Below are 16,236 nucleotides of genomic sequence, written 5' to 3' on the forward strand. Positions count from 1 at the left end.
TTTTCACAAAGAGAATTGGAAAAGCACAATAATTTTAAGGACCAATATTAAAAATGGCCACATAGAAAATTCTGCAAAAACTAACATGGAAGACACAGTCCCTTATGTTACTCAGTGTCCCTTTTGTAACAATTTATGTGAAAAATTCCTCCTAAAATTAAGTGCCTGATAAATATGTCCCTCCAAAAAACATAATATGCATCATTTTACAGGACAGAATCAACTTCCTAACTCTTCATATTTTTCTTCTGTTTCAGCTGCCAGAAAGCTTAGAGCTAATTATGCCAAGATTATAATAACCATTTAAATCTCAAATTCCTGGTAACATTATCTCTCACATCCTCTAAATCCTAATGCCTAAATGTTTTCTTACATAGATTATCTGTGATTAGCGTGACAGTGTAATTCACCATCTAAGTGGGGCCCTTTGCGGAGTGAAAGAGAACACGATGAATAATTATGCCCAGGTGACAGATGTAAACCAGGACTGTTTCAGGCAAACTGGGATGGGTGGTCACCCTACCTATGGCTGGAAATAGACTTGGCAAAAATTATATACAAAAAACACTCAATTTGACCTTGTAAGTGTGGCAGTTTGGGGTCTCATTAAACTCAATAAAGTCACATAAAAATGAAAATAGATTATAACTCATAAGAAAAAACAGCAACTAATAGGTTCTAAATATACTTGCAAGACTGGGAAGAGAGAGGGCGTAGTGCTGAGGATGGACACTTCTCCCTTCAAGCATCTCCAAACCCTTCATTTCCTAAAGCCTCTGCCTCCTAAGCCCCATGGGCGTCACATCCTGTGGCCAGTGGCAGCTCTACAATTCCTTATAAGAGGGTCTTAAGCAAGGTCGTCTGTTTAGAAGGGAAAGGGGGAAGGAGGGCTTTAAGCCGAACAGTGTAGCACTTTACTGAAGATTGTGGATTTTCCATCTCAAAGAATGGGGTGGTGTTGATGAAGTTGGTGGAGCCCTGAAAAGTCACAGTCACCAGGCAGTCCCACTGCCTCACAAGGGCAAGCCACCCAGTATTTGCCTGCTCACACACTCCCCACCACAACCCCTGCCGAAGACAGGACTGACTGATTGGTCATGGCAGGACCATGGAGACATAGATGGAGGCCACCCGAGGATTGGTGCGTTCAACCAGGTGCCCTGGTTCATACCCAGACACATTGCTTGATGCCTTTTCCACCTTCCCCTTCTCCAGTCACAGAAGTGTAACTGAACAGGTCTTCCACAAACAGACCCCCCCCCCCCCCGCCATGTCCTCTGCCTGCCTCTTGTCTGTAAAAAAAACCTTAGCCTCCTAGGCCTTCCCCAAATTCCAAAGAATAAATTTAATCAGAGAAGTGAGAAAATGCAGAAAGAAAGGAAAACAGTCAAGCAAGACAAAATAATAATAGTTTAGCTATTAAACAAAGTCAAGGATCATTAGTTCCTCCTTCAGGGCTATAGATAATATCCTGAGCCATATCCTTTGAGCTGTTTGACAGCTACCAAAACCCCCACGAGGTGGAAGAAGTTAACTGCATGCTGACCACAAGCACGTAGACCCCAGACCAACTGGAATCAGGAGGTTGATGATGTTGACTCTCAATTATCTCACCACCGACCAATCAGAAGAACGTCCACGAATCACACACCCCCAACCCCTCGTCCTCACCCTGTCTTTAAAAACCTTTCCCTAAAAGCTTTTGAGGAGTTTGGGGCTTTTAAGCATAAGCAGCCTGGACTCCATGCTTGGTGTCCTGCAATAAACACTGCAGTTTCCTTCACCACAACCAGGTGTCAGTGGATAGGCTTTACTGTGCACAGGTGAGCTGACCCAAGTTTGGTCTGGTAGCAGAGGCAGGTGAGCTTGTTTCAGCCAGGTGAGTCAGGGGTGAGGAGTGGGCTGAGTCTTGGGTGTTAACAAAAGAGGGGCAGGTGTGTTTGGACAATGAGCAGGCCTCAGATGCCAAATGTGCACGGTTGGGCTTCCTGGAGCTCAAGAATCCCCTCTGTCCTTCCTCCTCATCTCTCTAACAAGTCCGGTTAAACTCTGCCCCTCTCGGTTCACTGCCGGGCTGGCCCCCGGAGCCTCACCTCGGTTGCGGAAAGCCGCTGCGTCCCTTCCAAGAACCAACACTAGAGGTCGCCTTTCTCCAGCGTCAGGCAAGTTGACGCGGAAGGAGACGGTCCAGCTTCTGCTTAAATTGCACGTTGGTGGGCGGGCCCAGTGGCCCTGATTCCGGGCCAGTTCCTGGACGGCACGCGTCCCACGTGGGAAGGCGCGGTTCCGGCCTGAAGAGGAGGCTGAGCCACGAAGCTCTGAGGAGATGCAGCGCTGGGTTGAACAGTGAGGTGTGAGCAGGTGAGGAAAAGACCAAATCCGGGTAGAAATACTTTGCACAAGAGATGAAACTTCCAGGAGCAACAAAAGCCCGTGCAGTCTGAAGAGCCCATGAGATAAAGTGTGTGTGTGAATTTTAAAGTGCTACCCACACCCTTTTAAATGGCCTGTTATTCTCTGCAGATATGGACACTGCGTAAGGGAGACCCCGGTGTCCCATAAAGGCCGTCTCGGGCCAGGGCTCACAGGAGGGCCCCCAGCCTGGCTTGCCTGTGGTTCTCTCCCCCTTGTGCTCTTCTTGGCCAAGGTTTTCCCAGAGACCTAGTTTTCTGTGTAAAAAGGGAGGGTAGCTTCCAAAAGGCAATTCTACAATCTTTAGTTTTCTGGTCACAGCCGTTTTTAGCTGGAAGCCGGCAGGGCTGTTTCTGTGAGTAGTTGGGAACTGAGGTTCAGGGAGGTTAAATACCTTGCTGGGACCAGACTAGAACTCCCTCCTGCTTACTCCAAAGCGGCACTCCCTCACTGCCCCGGCTGCCTCTTCTCACTGGAGAGCTACTAGAGCTGAAAAGAAAACTGCCTGGGCTGAAAAACTTTAAACTCGGCAAGGGCCTCAAAACAAAACCCAAACCGAAAACGAACAGAAGCGAGCGTACCTCTGGGCCCTGCGAGCAGCCCCTCAGTCCCTGAGGCAGTGCCAAACTAACAGCCACCAGCCCTCGACTTGAGGCTTCGGGATGGACAAAAGGTCAGCTGCCTGCCTCTATACGGTAGAGCGCTATAGCACCCCAAGTGATTCTTCCTCCAGACCATATGGCAGAGCTCAGGTGGGGTGGTTATGCACCACCTGTGCTCTGTGCGTCCCAAGTGAAGTGCAGCCGTTTGTGTCTTCAGTTGGAGAAGAGATAGGAGATGTTTCCACATAAAGCCCGAGGGAGCCGGGCAGGTCCACAAATATGGCACATGGCAGCCCCTCCTCTTCCCGTTGGGAGGAACAGCGCAATCCATTGCCCACATGTAAAGTGACCTAGAGGTCCTCCCTCGACAGACCATCCAAGCCAGGCATCCTCAGGGGCTACGAGTCATGCTGATTTGTGGCACATAATGAAGGTCTATGTAGTGGCAGAACCAGTGCTTAATGTACATGTGAATTTACTCACCCAGCTGAGCACTAGCTCTCTCTACCGCTAGAGTGTGAGCGTCTTGAGGACGATTCACTTAGTGTGGCAATTCACTTAGATGTGTCTCTCCCACAAGCCTGGACACAAGGCAGATGGGTGCTTTAGGGAGTACTCTTCCAATCCAACCGCTTCTTAACCTCACTGCAGAACTGAATTAAGCTACTTCTCTTGGGAGAAATTGTTATTCCGGAACACAGGGAGGATCCTTGGATGTAACAAGTCAACATTTTGAAACACGAAAACCATCAAAAGGCATCTGTTTATTATTATTTTTAATTAACTCCTAAAGAAAGAGCCCTTCATATACGGTTCTGAGTGTCTACCAAGAGTACATGTTGTCATATTTCTTCTCTGTTTCTCTCTCAAGAACCAAAAAATTTTTTTCCCCAAGAGAGTGCCTTCCTCGATGTGTTTCACCACCATTGAGAAACTGGATTGTGCCAGAGGGAGGGAATCCTTGAGAGCAGGCTGTTACTCCACTCTTCTCGACTTTGACTTGACTTATCTTTAAACTGTCAGGGAATACGACAAAATATCCCTGAAATTTTTATGTGTTCTCCTTGCTGGTGGATATAAGTAAGATTTCTTCTACGTATTGCCAAAATGTCCCCAAGCTCCAGCCTGTGGCTACAAGGAAGGTCATGGTAACATAAAAGTCACATTTTAATTTTCTGTCACCTACACCCACCTGATTGAGGATCTCAGCCCACCCCGCCAGCATCTCCCACCACCCCCACTCATTTCTGGGAATCCCCTGAGTGGTAGACCTGTTTAAGGTCAGCTCCCTCACACACTGCCCTCCAGCCACTGTTCACGCTTCTGCTCCAGGGCTTCATGGCTTTCTGGCTTCATCACCCAACCAGACAGATCCCAGAAAGGATTCACCAGGCATGACCACTCTGCTAAATCAGTTCTGCACCAAAATAAACATAACCCCCAAATGACCCCTTTCCCAGGACTTTGCCTGGAAAAAAAGGAGTTTAACCCATTTAACTGCATAATCTTAACTGAGTAAGATTATATGTGGGGAACCCAGAAAATGAGTTAAATTTGGAGGAGATAGAATCTAGAGTAAATTTTCTTTCTTCTCTTTTGCTTTCTATTACAATTGATTGCATTTTTCATTTTCTTCCAAGATCTGTTAGTGTGAGATGATTATTTGATGATGAAATGATTCATTCAAATAAGTGATCCTATGCATGACATCAGCGTGATAACCAGGCCTCATTTCCTTGGAACTGGGCTATCCATCCTTGTCCCAGGCCACTTTCAGTCTCTTTAAACGATTTAACCTAGGCTTACAACCTGCTGGCTGCTGCTTTTCAAAACTCTCATTCTGGCCACAGTTATTATTTTTAAAACATGTTTATAAAGTTGAAGGTTACATGGCAATCAAGCCTGCAGAGAATGCTTAGATTTGATACAGTTGCCAGGGAAAAAAATATACCTCTGTTTCCTGTTGTTTCCACCTCTTGCCTGCTCGAAATAGGATTTGCATCTCTGTGGGTGGGTTATGGTTAGTTCGAACCTAATCATTTTTCCCTGCCTCAGAAATCTTTATCTTTTGTCATGAATCTTTTCAAGGAGAAGGTTGTCACTGACAATTGTTTCTCTTCCCCACCAGCGGGAAGGGCATGACTGTCATCCCACCTGCCAGTGTCTGAGTCCCTCTGTTTCAGAGGCAAGAGGCTCTCCTGGATGTCTCTTTGTTCTTTCTTAGTTCTCAGACCGATCAGGCTGCTATCCCAAGGGAACTGATAGAGCCTTGGGGTTGGTGATACATGTGCCCCTGGATTAGGGGCATTTGCCTTAGGGGAAACACAGAGACCCCTCTCATGTTAGGGTATTTCCCCCCAGCCTTTCCTTACAAAAACAAAGGGGACCATCTGGACCAGCCATTTCTAACTGAGAATAATGTAATAATTCTAGACACACAACAGTCTCCCCCCAAACCTAGTCTCATGCCCTGATAATAGAAGTATTAATCACTAATGTTCATTAAGTACTTGCTATGTGCCAGGTGCTATACTAAACGTTGTACATGTATTATTTCATTTAAGCCTCATAACAATCCCATGAAATAGCTAATGATATTACGCCTACTTTACAGTGAAGCACACACTGGGAGCATTTTCAAAAATAAATCTTTTTGGCTTCACAATTCTGATGCAAAAATTGGTCCCAGGTGGGTTGTCCTAAGACTCAGGGTGGCGGCAGTAGTCATCCTGACCATGTGTTAGCCACGCACGTGAAGCGTTTTCCACAACAGCAAGGAGTTGGGGGGCCAGAGAGGGCCGTTGCCTGATCCTTCTTAGACCCAAGAATAGTTCCAGTTGCAGACAGACTGGCTTTGTTATCAGAAAACTCACTTAGGAGCTGAATACACCCCTCCTAGGATCACTGGCCTTTAATTTTCAGGGACCTGTGTAGAGGTTAGGCAGGAACTGTTGGATGCCCCTGGCCCAATCTTTAGCCCATTTTAAAATCAGGTTGGCTGTTTCCTTATTGTTGAATTTTAAGCATTCTTTGTATATTTGGGGGAAATATTTTCTCCCATTCTGTGACTTGTCATCCTCTGAACAGTGTCTTTCACAAAGCAGAAGTTTTTCATTTTAATGAAGTTCGACTTATCAAATTTCTCTTTCATGTTGTACCTAAAAAGTCATTGCCAAACCCAAGATCACTTAGATTTTCTCCTATGTTATCTTCTCAAAGTTTTAAAGTTTTGCATTTTACATTTACATCCATGATCCATTTTGAGTTAATTTTTATGAAAAGTGTAACGTCTGTGTCTAGATTCATTTTTTTACATGTGAATGTCCAGTTATTCCAAGCACCATTTATTGAAAAGACTATCCTTTCTCCATTGAATTGCCTTTGCAATTCAATTTGTCAAAGATCAATTGACTACATTTATGTGGACCCACTTCTTTTTTATCATCTCACTTGCTTTTATTATTTTTTTCTAGCTTTACTGAAGTATGATTAAAAGTAAATATTGTATATATTTAGGTTGTACAATGTGATTTTTTAAGGTGTACAATGTGATGTTTTGATTTTTTTTTGCGGTACGCGGGCCTCTCACTGCTGTGGCCTCTCCCGTTGCGGAGCACAGGCTCCGGACGCGCAGGCTCAGTGGCCATGGCGCACGGGCCCAGCCGCTCCGCGGCATGCAGGATCCTCCCGGACCGGGACACGAACCCGTGTCCCCTGCATCGGCAGGCGGACTCTCAACCACTGCGCCACCAGGGAAGCCCCAATGTGATGATTTAATATATGTATACATTGTGAAATGATTACCATAATCAAGTTAACTAACACATCCATCACCTCCCATAATTACCTTTGTGTGTGTGTGTGTGCGGTGAGAACACTTAAGATTTACTCTCTTAGCAAATTTCAAGTATATAATACAGTATTAACTATAATCACCATGCCATACATTAGATCCCCAGAAATTATTCATCTTATAACTAAAAGTTTGTACACGTTAACCAACCTCTCTCCACCTCCCCCCATCCTACCCCCAGCCCCAGCCCCTGGCAACCACCATTCTACTTTCTGGTTCTATGAATTCAACTCTTTCAGATTCTACATATAAATGAGAACACATGTCTTTCTGTGTTTGACTTATTTCACTTAGTGTAATGTCCTCCAGGTTCATCCATATTGTCACAAATGGCAGAATTTCTTTTTTCATGCCTGAATAATATTCCATTGAATATATATATATATATATATATATATCACTTTTTTTATCCATTCATCTGTCAACAGACACTTAGGTTGTTTCCATATCTTGACTATTGTGAATAATGCTGTAATAAACATGGAGTGCAGATACTTCTTTGAGATACTGATTTTATTTCTTTTGGGTGTATACTCAGAAGTGGGATTGCTGGCTAGCCAAAGCAATCTTAAGAAAGCTGGAAGAATCACATGTCCTGATTTTAAACTATATTACAAACCTATACTAATCAAAACACCATGGTATTGGGATAAAAACAGGCACATAGACCAATAAAACAGACAAGAGAGCTCAGCAATAAACCCTCACATATGTGGTCAACTAATCTTTGGGAAGTGCACCAAGAATACAAATGGGGAAAAGATAGTCCTTGCAATAAATAGTGTCGTGAAAACTGGATATCCACATGCCAAAGAATGAAACTGGACCCTTATCTTACACCATATACAAAGATTAACTTGAAATGGATTAAAGACTTAAGTGTGGGTTTATTTCTGGGCTCTACATTTTGTTCCATTGATCTATGTGTCTACTCTTCCACCGATACAAGACTATCTTGATTATCGCAGCTTTATAGTAAGTCTTGAAGTTAGATAGTGTCCATCCTCTGACTTTGTTCTTCTTCAATGTCGTGATGGCTATTCTGAGTATGGACAGGATTTTGATAGGTAGAAATGGAGGTGAGAGCACTCAGGAGAGGGAACTGAGCAAAGGTTCAATAGAGGGAAGGGGGAGATGCATTGGAGGACAGTGAGTAGTTCCAGTTGCCTGTACCCTAGCTTTATAAATGTAGTAAGACTGTGTTTCCTAGAAAATGGATGCTTCCAGTCACAGGTAGGGTTGTGCTTTCCCATGGGAATTTGAGTACCCAGGCCTGGAGAGGAAGAGGGGAAGGAGACCTTAGAAACACTTGTGACTGGCTGTCAAGGGCATTTTGCCAGCCATGGAGACTGGATTTAATATTGTGAACTTTTGTTGATAACATGTCTAACTTTCAGTCTGATATAAGGACAGAGAGAGAGAGCCCCCAAAGGGTTTTCCTGGGCAGTTGGTGATACTTGGGAGAAGGCCCTGATTTGGAGTCAGGAGACCTGAGTTCTAGCTTGGGCTCTGCCATTTCTGACCTCATTATGTGGGGCAGTTCACGTCCCCCTCTGCGTCCCAGCTCCTCCATCTCTACTGTGGGGTGATTAGAGGTGCCCTATCAGATTCCCAGGGAAGAGATTATGAGAAGCAGTTAGGTAATGTGTATGTAAACTATGAAGCACTGCACAAGTGTATGCAGTTATGAAGGAGGTGATCCTTGAAGGAAAGGCACTGTAAGGCATGAAGCATATAGTCGTCGTGTTTCACTTTTCTGCTTCCTTTCCCAAGTAACAGAGCATGCATCTCATCAGTGGGTTTTCATAAGTAATTAGGAGCGTCAGTGAGGATGCTCCATATACAGACCCAATCCTGCCCTAGATTTGCTTTCATATATGTGTAAATTCCTGGAAGGCAAAGGACCTACCATTTTTCTGTATGCCCATGGTTCCTAGCACAGTGTCTCACATGTAGGAGACATTCAGCGAGTACAACGTTGGCTTTTTAAAAACAAAACATATTGGGCTTGGTAGGTGTTTATATGATAACATTAGCTGGTCACAAGCTTAGCATGAATCAGATGGTTAAAAAAGTATGTGTGCAATATTTAGTAAAGGAACAAATGCACACATGCCATGACGCAACCATTCCAGTCACAGCTCCTGACCCTAGAGAGACTCCCACACATGAGCTCAAGGAGTCGTGATCAACAGTGTTCATCTCATCATTGCCTGTAATGGAAACGACCTAAATGCCCGTCGGACAGGGGCATGAATAAACACATTTTAGAAAATTCAATGGATTGCTGAATCACAGTTAAAAGTTAAGGTATAGAAAAATACATACAGTGTGTCACAATTTATTTGAAGCTGAAAACGTGTAAAACAATGCTAAGTACTGTTGATTCATACATTTAACCATATGAAAGCATACATGGGAAGGATTAATCACAGAGTTCTTTTTTTCATTTTTATTGAAATATAGTTGATTTAAACGCAGAGTTCTGATAATGGTTTCTCTAGGGGAGACAGGGAAGGGAGTGTGAAAGGGGTGAGGCTTCAATTGTAGCTGTAATATCTGAAGTAAGTGTGGCTTAAAAGGTGACTTTTGAAGTCTGCAGCAAATGTAGCATCAGAGTATATTGCCAAAGCAGAGGGGTGGGTTATTAAGTGATTATTTTACTCAATGCTTCTTATATACCTGATATATTTCACAACTTGAAAAGCCCTTTGTCAACAGGGGTTGGGAGAGCTTTAAATGAAGGTTAGGCTACACTAATAAAAGCAGTGCGCCCCAAACTAGACACAGGATCAGTCTCTCAATTCTGCCATGTGGTGGCACCACACGCCCCAGGGAACACTGACAAATCAGAGCCCAAGGGGTGCGGAGGGGGGGTGGGTTGGATGCTGGAGAGCTCAGGAACTTTCTAGTGTGAGGAAAGTTAAAGGAACAGGAAATGTTTAACTTGGAATAGAGAGGATTCAAAGGGACATAGGACCCCAGTCTTCAAATATCTCAAGTGGGGCAGAAAGCATCCTCCATACCCTGTGTGGTCCCACAGGAGCAAGTGGGGTAGAAGCTGGGAGGGAGAGGGGCAGATCCCACTCACCCTCAGAGCCACAGCTGTGGGACTCTGGATGCCTTGCCCAGCAGTGATAAGGATGAGCAGCTGATCTTCCAGGCTCTGGGGATGCTGTAGGGGGCATTCTTGCTCTGTGTCAGAGGTAACCTACAAGATCCTTTCTGCTGCTGAGATCCTTACAAATTCAAATTTATATGAGCCTATAGTTGTAAAACTATTACAACATTTATTTTTTAGTGCTGATATTCCAAAAGGTAACAATAATGAATATTATTCTATCGTCATATCTTCTAGGAGTTTCTATTCTTTTTTTTTTTAAGCTTTTTTTTTTGGTTGCTCCAGGTTTTAGTTGTGGCAGGTGGGCTCCCTAGTTGTGCCTCACGGGCTCCTTAGTTGCAGCACATGTGCTCCTTAGTTGCGGCTCACGGACTCCTTCGTTGTGGCATGTGAACTCTTAGTTGCAACATGCACGTGGGATTTAGTTGCCTGGCCAGGGATCGAACCCACATCCCCTGAACTGAGAGGCGGACTCTCAACCACTGCGCCACCAGGGAAGCCCCTAGATTCATCTGTTCTTGTATGTATCTGTAGTTCGTTCCTTTTTGTTACTGAGTAGTATCCCACTGTATGGATTTATCACAGTTTGAAGTATTCACCACATAGATATTCATCTGTTCACCAGTTGATGGATATTAGAGTTGTTTCCACTTTGAGTCAGTAAGAATAAAGCTGCTGTGAACATTCATGTAGCAGGTCTTTATGTGGACATATGTTTTTATTTCCCTTGGATAAATACCTCGGTGTGGAATTGCTGGGTCATATGATATGTGTGTATTTAACTTTATGAGAAACTGTCAAAGTGCTCTCCAAAGTGGCTGTGCTATTTTGCACTCCCACCAGCAATATCCGAGGCGTTCTGTTGCTCCACATCCTAACACTTTGTATGGTGAGTCTTTTTTAATTTTAACCATTCTAGTGGGTCTATGGTGACATCTCATTTCAGTTTTAATTTGTATTTTCCTAGTGACTAATGATGTTGAACATGCTTATTAGCTGTTCATATAACTTTTTTGATGAGGTGTCTGTTCATTCTTTTGTCCATTTCTTTAATCGAGTTGTTTGTCTTCTTCTTACTAAATTGTAAGAGTTCTTTATGTATAAAGCATATAAGAACTTCATCAGGTATATTTGCCAATATTTACCTCCCAGTCTGTGGCTTGTCTTTCATTTTCTTGACAATGTCTTTTTTTTTTAAAGTTTTAAATTTAATTTAATTTTATTTTTATACAGCAGGTTCTTATTAGTCATCAGTTTTATACACATCAGTGTATACATGTCAATCCCAATCGCCCAATTCATCCCACCACCACCACCACCCCTCCGCGGCTTTCCCCCCTTGGTGTCCATACGTTTGTTCTCTACATCTGTGTCTCTATTTCTGCCCTGCAAACCGGTTCATCTGTACCATTTTTCTAGGTTCCACATATATGCGTTAATATACGATATTTGTTTTTCTCTTTCTTACTTACATCACTCTGTATGACAGTCTCTAGATCCATCCATGTCTCAACAAATGACCCAATTTCGTTCCTTTTTATGGCTGAGTAATATTCCATTGTATATATGTACCATACCTTCTTTATCCATTCGTCTGTCGATGGGCATTTAGGTTGCTTCCGTGACCTGGCTATTGTAAATAGTGCTGCAATGAACATTGGGGTGCATGTCTTTTTGAATTGTGGTTTTCTCTGGGTATATGCCCAGTAGTGGGATTGCTGGATCGTATGGTAATTCTATTTTTAGTTATTTAAGGAACCTCCATACTGTTCTCCATAGTGACTGTATCAGTTTACATTCCCACCAACAGTGCAGGAGGGTTCCCTTTTCTCCACACCCTCTCCAGCATTTGTTGTTTGTAGATTTTCTGATGATGCCCATTCTAACCGGTGTGAGGTGATACCTCATTGTAGTTTTGAGTTGCATTTCTCTAATAATTCACTAATTATTTTTGAGCAGCTTTTCATGTGCTTCTTGGCCATCTGTATGTCTTCTTTGGAGAAATGTCTATTTAGGTCTTCTGCTCATTTTTGGACTGGGTTGTTTGTTTTTTTAATATTGAGCTGAATGAGCTGTTTATATATTTCAGAGATTAATCCTTTGTCCGTTGATTCATTTGCAAATATTTTCTCCCATTCTGAGGGTTGTCTTTTCATCTTGTTTATGGTTTCCTTTGCTGTGCAAAAGCTTTTAAGTTTCATTAGGTCCCATTTGTTTATTTTTGTTTTTATTTCCATTACTCTAGGAGATGGATCAAAAAAGATCTTGCTGTGATTTATGTCAAAGAGTATTCTTCCTATGTTTTCCTCTAAGAGTTTTACAGTGTCCGATCTTACATTTAGGTCTCTAATCCATTTTGAGTTTATTTTTGTGTATGGTGTTAAGGAGTGGTCTAATTTCATTCTTTTACAAGTAGCTGTCCAGTTTTCCCAGCACCACTTGTTTAAGAGACTGTCTTTTCTCCATTGTATATCCTTGCCTCCTTTGTCATAGATCAGTTGACCATAGGTGCGTGGGTTTACCTCTGGGCTTTCTATCTTGTTCCATTGATCTATATTTCTGTTTTTGTGCCAGTACCGTATTGTCTTGATTACTGTAGCTTTGTAGTATAGTCTGAAGTCAGGGAGTCTGATTCCTCCAGCTCCGTTTTTTTCCCTCAAGACTGCTTTGGCTATTCAGAGTCTTTTGTGTCTCCATACAAATTTTAAGAGTTTTTGTTCTAGTTCCGTAAAAAAAATGCCATTGGTAATTTGATAGGGATTGCATTGACTCTGTAGATTGCTTTGGGTAGTAGAGTCATTTTCACAATATTGATTCTTCCAATCCAAGAACATGGTATATCTCTCCATCTGTTTGTATCATCTTTAATTTCTTTCATCAGTGTCTTATAGTTTTCTGCATACAGGTCTTTTGTCTCCCTAGGAAGGTTTATTCCTAGGTATTTCTTTTTGTTGCAATGGTAAATGGGAATGTTTCCTTAATTTCTCTTTCAGATTTTTCATCATTAGTGTATAGGAATGCAAGAGATTTCTGTGTATTAATTTTGTATCCTGCAACTTTACCAAATTCATTGATTAGCTCTAGTAGTTTTCTGGTGGCATCTTTAGGATTCTCTATGTATAGTATCATGTCATCTGCAAACAGTGACAGTTTTACTTCTTCTTTTCCAACTTGTATTCCTTTTATTTCTTTTTCTTCTCTGATTGCTGAGGCTAGGACTTCCAAAACTATGTTGAATAATAGCAGTGAGAATGGACACCCTTGTCTTGTTCCTGATCTTAGAGGAAATGCTTTCAGTTTTTCACCATTGAGAATGATGTTTGCTGTGGGTTTGTTGTATATGGCCTTTCTTATGTTGAGGTAGGTTCCCTCTATGCCCACTTTCTGGAGAGTTTTTATCATAAATGGGTGTTGAATTTTGTCAGAAGCTTTTTCTGCATCTATTGAGATGATCATATGGTTTTTATTCTTCAATTTGTTAATATGGTGTATCACATTGATTGATTTGTGTATATTGAAGAATCTTTGCATCCCTGGGATAAATCCCACTTGATCATGGTGTATGATCCTTTTAATGTGTTGTTGGATTCTGTTTGCTAGTATTTTGTTGAGGATTTTTGCATCTATATTCATCAGTGATATTGGTCTGTAATTTTCTTTTTCTGTAGTATCTTTTTCTGGTTTTGGTATCAGGGTGATGATGGCCTCATAGAATGAGTTTGGGAGTGTTCCTTGCTCTGCAGTTTTTTGGAAGAGTTTGAGAAGGATGGGTGTTAACTCCTCTCAAAATGTTTGATAGAATTCACCTGTGAAGCCATGTGGTCCTGGACTTTTGTTTGTTGGAAGATTTTTAATCACAGTTTCAATTTCATTACTTGTGATTGGTCTGTTCATATTTTCTATTTCTTCCTGGTTCAGTCTTGGAAGGTTATACCTTTCGAAGAATTTGTCCATTTCTTCCAGGTTGTCCATTTTATTGGCATAGAGTTGCTGGTAGTAGTCTCTTAGGATGCTTTGTATTTCTGCAGTGTCTGTTGTAACTTCTCCTTTTTCATTTCTAATTTTATTGATATGAGTCCTCTCCCTCTTTTTCTTGATGAGTCTGGCTAATGGTTTATCAATTTTGTTTATCTCCTCAAATAACCAGCTTTTAGTTTTATTGATCTTTGCTATTATTTTCTATTTCATTTATTTCTGCTCTGATCTTTATGATTTCTTTCCTTCTGCTAACTTTGGGTTTTGTTTGTTCTTCTCTAGTTCCTTTTGGTGTAAGGTTAGATTGTTTATTTGAGGTTTTTCTTGTTTCTTGAGGTAGGCTTGTATAACTATAAACTTCCCTCTTAGAACTGCTTTTGCTGCATCCCATAGGTTTTGGATTGTTGTGTTTTCACTGTCATTTGTCTCTAGGTATTTTCTGATTTCCTCTTTGATTTCTTAAGTGATCTCTTGATTATTTAGTAACGTAGTGTTTAGCCTCCATGTGTTTGTGTTTTTTACATTTTTTCCCCTGTAATTCATTTCTAATCTCATAGCGTTGTGGTCAGAAAAGGTGCTTGATATGATTTCAATTTTCTTAAATTTACTGAGGCTTGATTTGTGACCCAAGATGTAATCTATCCTGGAGAATGTTCCATGCGCACTTGAGAAGAAAGTGTAATCTGCTGTTTTTGGATGCAATGTCCTATAAATATCAATTAAATCTATCTGGTCTATTGTGTCATTTAAAGCTTCTGTTTCCTTATCTATTTTCATTTTGGATGATCTGTCCATTGGTTTAAGTGAGGTGTTAAAGTCCCCCACTATTATTGTGTTACTATCGATTTCCTCTTTTATAGATGTTAGCAGTTGCCTTATGTATTGAGGTGCTCCTATGTTGGGTGCATATATATTTATAATTGTTATATCTTCTTCTTGGATTGATCCCTGGTTCATTATGTAGTGTCCTTCCTTGTCTCTTGTAACATTCTTTACTTTAAAGTCTATTTTATCTGATATGAGTATTGCTACTCCAGCTTTCTTTTGATTTCCATTTGCATGGAATATCTTTTTCCATCCCCTCACTTTCAGTCTGTATGTGTCCCTAGGTCTGAAGTGGGTCTCTTGTAGACAGCATATATACGGGTCTTGTTTCTTGTATCCATTCAGTGAGCCTGTGTCTTTTGGTTGGGGCATTTAATCCATTCACATTTAAGGTAATTATGGATATGTATGTTCCTATGACCATTTTCTTAATTGTTTTGGTTTGTTTTTGTAGGTCCTTTTCTTCTCTTGTGTTTCCCACTTAGAGAAGTTCCTTTAGCATTTTTTGCAGAGCTGGTTTGGTGGTGCTGAATTCTCTTAGCTTTTGCTTGTCTGTAAAGCTTTTGATTTCTCCATTGAATGTGAATGAGATCCTTTCCGGGTAGAGTCATCTTGGTTGTAGGTTCTTCCCTTTCATCACTTTAAATATGTCATGCCAATCCCTTCTGGCTTGTAGAGTTTCTGCTGAGAAATCAGCTGTTAACCTTATGGGAGTTCCCTTGTATGTTATTTGTCATTTTTCCCTTGCTGCTTTCAATAATTTTTCTTTGTCTTTAATTTTTGCCAATTTGATTACTATGTGTCTTGGTGTGTTTCTCCTTGGGTTTATCCTGTATGGGACTCACTGCATTTCTTAGACTTGGGTGGCTATTTCCTTTCCCATGTTAGGGAAGTTTTCAACTATAATCTCTGCAAATGTTTTCTCTGGTCCTTTCTCTCTCTCTTCTCCTTCTGGGACCCCTATAATGCAAATATTGTTGCGTTTAATGTTGTCCCAGAGGTCTCTTAGGCTCTCTTCATTTCTTTTTATTCTTTTTTCTTTATTCTGTTCAGCAGTGAATTCCACCATTCTGTCTTCCAGGTCACTTATCTGTACTTCTGCCTCAGTTATTCTGCTATTGATTCCTTCTAGTGTAGTTTTCATTTCAGTTATTGTATTGTTCATCTCTGTTTGTTTGTTCTTTAATTCTACTATGTCTTTGTTAAAGACTTTGTTGTCTTTTTTGTCTACTTTGTTAAAGACTTTGTTAAAGACTTTGTTGCATCTTCTCGATGTTTGCCTCCATTCTTTTTCCGAGGTCCTGGATCATCTTCACTATCATTATTCTGAATTCTTTTTCTGGAAGGTTTCCTATCTCCACTTCATTTAGTTGTTTTTCTGGGGTTTTATCTTGTTCCTTCATCTGGTACATAGCCCTCTGCCTTTTCATCTTGTCTGTCTTTCTGTG

At 41.4% G+C, this 16,236-nt stretch overlaps 1 protein-coding gene across 1 annotated transcript in view; it reads left to right on the forward strand.

The window, feature by feature from the left end:
• Positions 1-16,236, forward strand: part of APOD (apolipoprotein D) — an 83,049-nt gene that overhangs the window by 26,568 nt on the left and 40,245 nt on the right. The gene's annotated exons all lie outside the window — the stretch shown is intronic.

Source organism: Leucopleurus acutus, assembly GCF_964270905.1.
Source record: "Leucopleurus acutus genome assembly, chromosome: 5".
NCBI lineage: Eukaryota > Metazoa > Chordata > Mammalia > Artiodactyla > Delphinidae > Leucopleurus > Leucopleurus acutus.